Here is a 6,276-nt window from a genome sequence, read left to right on the forward strand (position 1 = left end):
GATGGTGTGGTGGTTGAGGTGCTGCACTCCCACATGGCTGACCGTGGTTAGTCCTGGACATGATGGCTTGCTTTCTCACTTTCTTTCTCTCTCTGGTGAGTGCACGTGCCCTAGAGCAAATAAAATAATAATAATAATGACAATAGTAAATAAAAGTAAATAAATCCAAAAAAATACATTCACAATTTGGGGAATGAAGAATTCAGATTATTGTCAAATGAGTTCATGTTCATTATCACTTAAGTTTTATGGGATAATTATTTGATTGAATACATTAAGTACAATACATAAATATTGAAAATATTTTATAATATAATTCTTAAAGTATATAATAAAGCATATAAATGTGATCTTTTCTTTTTCTATCATATTCAAATTGGAGGAATATGCCTTACCATAGTTCACTAAGATTGTTTTCCTCTTTTAGTCCAAAGGTATATATATATATACTATATATGTATATATTTGGGAATTAGTATATTAGAATAACAATGTAATGAGTGAAATAAGTTTTATGCATATGCCTATTTATATAATATAGAATACTTATGCAATAGATAATAAATCTTAGAAGGAAATGATGATTAAAATGTAGCAAAAAATTTTCTTAAAGTTCTTTTTTTAAAGAATTATTTTATTTAACTTTACTTATTTTTTAATTTGACCAGAGGGACAGAGCAAGAGAGAGAGAGAGAGAGAGAGAGAGAGAAAGTGAGAAAGTAAGCCACCAGGTCCGGGGCTTGAAGTATGGTTGGCCATGAGAGAGTCCAGTGCTCTTAACTACCACACCACCTGCCAGTCTCACAAGTTTGTGTGTTTGTTTGTTTGTTTGTTTGTTTTTTAGAGAGAGATTTTTGCTATAGGGCACATGTGCTCGCCAGAAAGACAGAAAGAGACAGAGAGACAGAAAGAGAGAAATCGCCCCCCAGGGGGCTGATCATGGCACAACCCCTTCTCCTCCATTCTCCTCTCGAGATTTTGGGCACCCACGCACTCATGCCTGGCTTGAGGCTTAAGCTGCCCCATCCAGGACTCAAAATTCAGTTAACTACATGGGAGTCTAGCAACATAATCATTATACCAACTGCTGGTCCCCCCCAATTTTTATATATCCATTCATCATTCATTTTTGTAAATAGCTATTTATTTGAACATCTGTTAATGTTTTCATTATTTCAAAAATACTTTAATTTTTTTATTCTTTTAATTTTTTCAAGCTTTCCAATATTAGTAATAATCACTCTCAAAATTGTAAACCTATACACAGAACCTTACACAAATAACAAGTAGGACTAAGATTGTATGTATGCAGCATACCTGCTTTTTTCTTTTTTTTTTTTAGGCTTTTACAATAGTGTGCATATGCTCATGGGAAAGAGATAGAGAGAGATGCTGAATGGGAAAGAGACAGAAAGAGACGATGAACAAGAAAGTAAGAAATCTCCCCACTGGGAGGATCGCCACACCACAACCCCTTCTCTTCCATTCTCTTCCTGGGATTAAGGGCATGCATGCACACATGCTTGGTGTGATTTTCAAGTCACCAGGTCCAGGATCAAACTGTTGTCAGCCACATGGGAGTCCAGCACTTTAAGCACCATACCACCTTCTGGCTCTCTCACACAACTTTATAACCACATCATCTAATACAGACTTGGCATATGACAAGTATTTAATACTTTTTGATTTAAGCTATTAGTCAGTAAACAATTACTAGAATAATACTGACTAAAACACAGAGTATAGCTACAAGCAACTATTGTTTTTCCTTTCTACTTTCAAGTTAGATTGTGTAGTGTACTCTGGCTGGGCTTGGTTAGATTTTGCTCTCAACTGGAGACTTGATTTGTCTCTGCGTGTCTCTTACCCTCCTTGGAACAACAGCTCCCCACTCATTGTCTTGTAGCAAAAGCCAGAAATGCAAACTTTTGTGAAAAGATATCGTTCAGCTCACTTACTAGGAACTTTTTGGTAGCGCTAGAAAGATCCACTAGACATTTTCAGAGGTCTTAGAAAAGGTCGCTAGAGACACATTTTTGCTTTGGTCTTCCTTGTGAAACTGTTTCTCCATGGCCACAGATTTGATTTGCTGAGAAATGATTTTATTTTCCACCCCTGGAATTTTCAGGCTATCTATATTTCCTCTAAATTCTGCTTGTAAAATTATTTGGGGACTCTTTGTTTACGGTTTGGCTGCTATATAAAATCGATTACACTTTTTGTTCAGTCACAAAACTTACCCAGTGCTGCCAGTTCATTAACTCCATGTTCCCTATTTCACATTTTTAAAAAGATTTTGTCTAACCACTGTTAGACAGTGATCTATAACTGTGTCTTTGATACTAGCTGCCAAATTAATGTCACTTATTTTACCCCAACCTTGTACCAATTTCTCAATAATTTTGTATTCTTGCATTAATATTATTTAAGAGAATAATCTCAGAAATTCTGGGACTTATGGTAATAACCATTTCAGTTTTTCTCACACATTGGTTGATAGAGCCTGAGCTTAAAATGTCCTGTCCAAAGTTGCAAGTTTCTACCAAATGCACTCCATCCCTATGCTGCTGATTCTCCAAAAACTAGTGACTATCTGAGCCAAATTCTTATAGGAAAAGGCAGGTGGTGAAGACTGTCAGTCCAACTGAGCAAACGCATTCATCACCAGTCCTACCACAAGTGCTAATAGCCCATTGGCCAAAGTAAGTTTTATAGTTATGCCCCAGCAGCAATGAAGCAAGTATATCCTTTCTATAGAATTCACAGGATAGTGAGAATGGATATTTTCCCAACTGCAAAGCAATTTTTGTAGACATGGCATCAATTATTCAAGTTAATTATTCAATTTATGGTAACCAGCTTCAAAACTGAGTAATTGGAATTTTCTTTTTTTTTTTTTTTGCCCGTAGGAAGAAAAAAGTAAAAATCTGGATTTAGATAAAGTGACTCTCTTTGTTAATTATATTTCTCATCATTAATTTCCAAAGCCTGAAATCAGAACTAACTCAGGGAGTGGTCCAGCCATGGCATACAGCCTGTACAATGCTGGAGACTGTGGGAAGGCTCCGTGTTTGTGCCCAGGTCTGCTTCATCACGTAATGGCTGGCCAAGAGGCTAGGGAAAGGATCACTATGTGAGGACCTTGTTAAAGGTATCTTTCTTCCCCTCACTCTCTCAAAATAGATAACTGAACAGCATTAAAATAAGAAATTGAGATTACTTTTTTCACTTTTTTTCTTTTTTGTCAGAAGGTATGTGCACTCATGAGAAAGTGAGAAAAGAATACCCCCACCCCCATGGGGAATTGTCATACTGCAATCTTTTCCCTTGCCTCCTTAGGGAATTTTAGCCATGCGTGCACATGCGCCTGGAGTGTTTCTCAAGCCACAGGACCTGGGACTAGAACCACAGTCAGCCCTGTGAGGTCCAGCTGCCTTAACCACCACACCCCAAGGTGAAGTTTTTATCACACTTGAGTCCTGAATAACTCTCTGATATTCCCAGCACATAAGACAATAACTCATGCTTTTTGTATTATATATTCCTTATTTTCTCATTGAAGGATGGATGTAAAGTTACCTACAGAAACTACTATTCAAAGAAACTCTTGGGTTTTAAGAACATGGACTTGAGAGTCAAATACATATTTCTTCTTAGATCCTACTACCCACTAAGTATAGGACTAGTGCAAATTACTTCACCTTTTTATATTCCAGTTTACACATGGTGTGATGTGAACTGTAATCAAGATTAGACGAGTAAGACAAACATCACAATTAATAAATGTCCCTCAGCTGGTTTTGAGATAATTCGCTATAGGAGGTATTAAAAACTAAGCAGATATGTTTTAGTACAGATATTGAAATAATAAAACAACTATATTAGGGTCACTTAAAAATTAAAATATATTACTAGGTTGTCGGAAAAGTCACAACTCATTTTTGCGTAGAAAAATATGTCATGACTTTCTCGACAACATGATGTATGACTAGGCACTTATCTCCTACTTTGTGTTAGGCACTAATATTAGTGCATCCAAGAGGCTTGAATCTTATTGCAATGGATTCCCATTTGGTAGGAAAAAAAAAAAAGAATGAAAAAAATTGTATTAAAGTAGTATGAAGCAGGTAATAAAGTGAGCTAGGGAGGCAGGGTGTTTTTACTCAGCATTACTCAGGAAAGACCCTCTGATAAGGTAGTCTTTGAGCACAGACCCAATAAAGTGAAGAAACGAGACTAAGAGAGGAGCATTATGAATAAATTAAGGAGCTTGCAAAACTGGAGGATACTTATGTGTGAGAACAGCAGAGGAAACCAGAGTAGCTAAATTTGTAGTTTTTATTTCTTAAAATAATTTTGCTTTTCCTGGTTGGTATCAGGATAACATTGCCATAAAAGAAAGAGTTAGAAAATATGTCTTATCTTGCTTTAGAGAATTTTTTTGGTGAAATTAGCATTATTTCATCCTTCAATATTTTTTAGCATTCATCAGTGAAGTCACATGAGCCTACGGTATTATTTGTGGGTAGGTCCTTAAATTAAAATGATTTTTTTTTATTTAACAGATATAAGATGCATAGTTTCTTATAATATGCCTTCAAATTCACTCTCTATGGGCCAGCAGGTGGCATGAAGATTAAGGCGCTGAATTTCACTTGGCCGACTCTGCAGTTCAAATCCTGGACCCAGCAGTTTGCAAATCAAGTGGGTGGGTATGTGCATATGTGTCCAAAACCCTGAGAGCAGAATGCAGAAAAAGGGATTGGTGGCTGGGGGGTTATTTCTTACTTCTCCCCACTCCCTATCTTTGGCACGCACATGTGCTCTATAGCAAAAACAAAAACAAAAAAATTCACTCTCTATTATCTCCAGTGTCAAACTCACTTCAATATCTTCAGTGCATTTTGCATCTCAAACATTGTAGAGAAGTCCTATTTTGTCCCTTTTTAAAAAAAAAAAAATTCCTTGTCTCCTTGCTCAATTTTTCTTTAACCTTGTTAAACTTATGAAACATAATTATAATAATAACCCCAGTGCTTTAATTTAGGCTATTCTAGAGCCATGTCCAGGTTGCGAGAGGTCGATGAGGTTTACAGTCACATGATCCCTCCCCCACCCTTTAGTGGTGGTCTCCTATGCATACAGTGATTATTACTCAGCTGGAAATTCCAGGTAAACTTTGCCCATAGCCAGAGCCCTATCTCCTCCCACATAGGCTACAGTGTCAATTCTAGACTGAGAATTCTTCACACTCTCAGCTCCATCTCCTCCATTCAGGGACACTGCTGGGCTCTGAATTCCTGCGCTGATGTCACTTTGTTAGTCCCTTCAGGTAGTAAGTTGCTACAATTTCAGTACTTATCTCTTTCTTTTTCCCAGTGATAATTATCCTATCTATGCTGACTGATTTCTAATGTCTGAAACATATAATTTTCTCATTGTTTATAGTGGGGACTAACTCAAACCCATGTTATTTTGTATCAACTGGAAACAGAAGTTTAGTTGCTTTTAGGCTTGAAAATCTTCTGTTCATGTAACACCTTTAACGCTCTAAGAGATGTTCTAATTCATTTTGTTTTATAATATAGGTACTACAATAAAATAAACTCTGTTTCCTATTTCTTAGTATCAGTTTTAGCCCTTTCCTGGCTTCTATTTAGTTTTATTTTATTGTTTTCCTTCTCCTTCTTTTATTTTATTTTTAAATTTTATTTATTTATTTATTTATTTATTTATTTATTTATTTTGGAGAGATTTTTGCTATAGGGTGTGTGTGCTCGCCAGACAGACAGAGAGAGACAGATAGACAGAAAGCAGGAAATCACTCCCCCACGGGGGATAGCCACACTGCAATCCCTTCTCCTCCATTTTCCTCTCGGGATCTTGGGCATGCATGCACACATGCCTGGTGTGAGTTTAAACCACTGGGTCTGGGACTCGAACCACGGTCGACTTCATGGGAGTCCAGTGACATAGCCATTATGCTAACTGCTGGTCCCACCTCCTTCTCTGATAATATGTATTTCCACAGATAGTCTAGTGTCTATTATATAGATCTTATTCTACTTCTAAATTTCATATGTATTGTTAATGACATTGACTATTTTGGTTTATTTCACTGTTTGAAACTATTGCACTGTTCCTGCAATAGTTTTCATGCAATACATCTTTATTTTTTTTTTTTAGAGGTTTTTGCCCTAAGGTGTGTGCACTCACTGGAAAGAGAGAGACAGAGTCAGTGAGAGGGGAAGGGAGAACTCCCTCGACCCACACAAA

Source organism: Tupaia chinensis, unplaced genomic scaffold (genome assembly GCF_000334495.1).
Source record: "Tupaia chinensis unplaced genomic scaffold, TupChi_1.0 Scaffold000282_1, whole genome shotgun sequence".
Classification (NCBI taxonomy): Eukaryota; Metazoa; Chordata; class Mammalia; order Scandentia; family Tupaiidae; genus Tupaia; species Tupaia belangeri.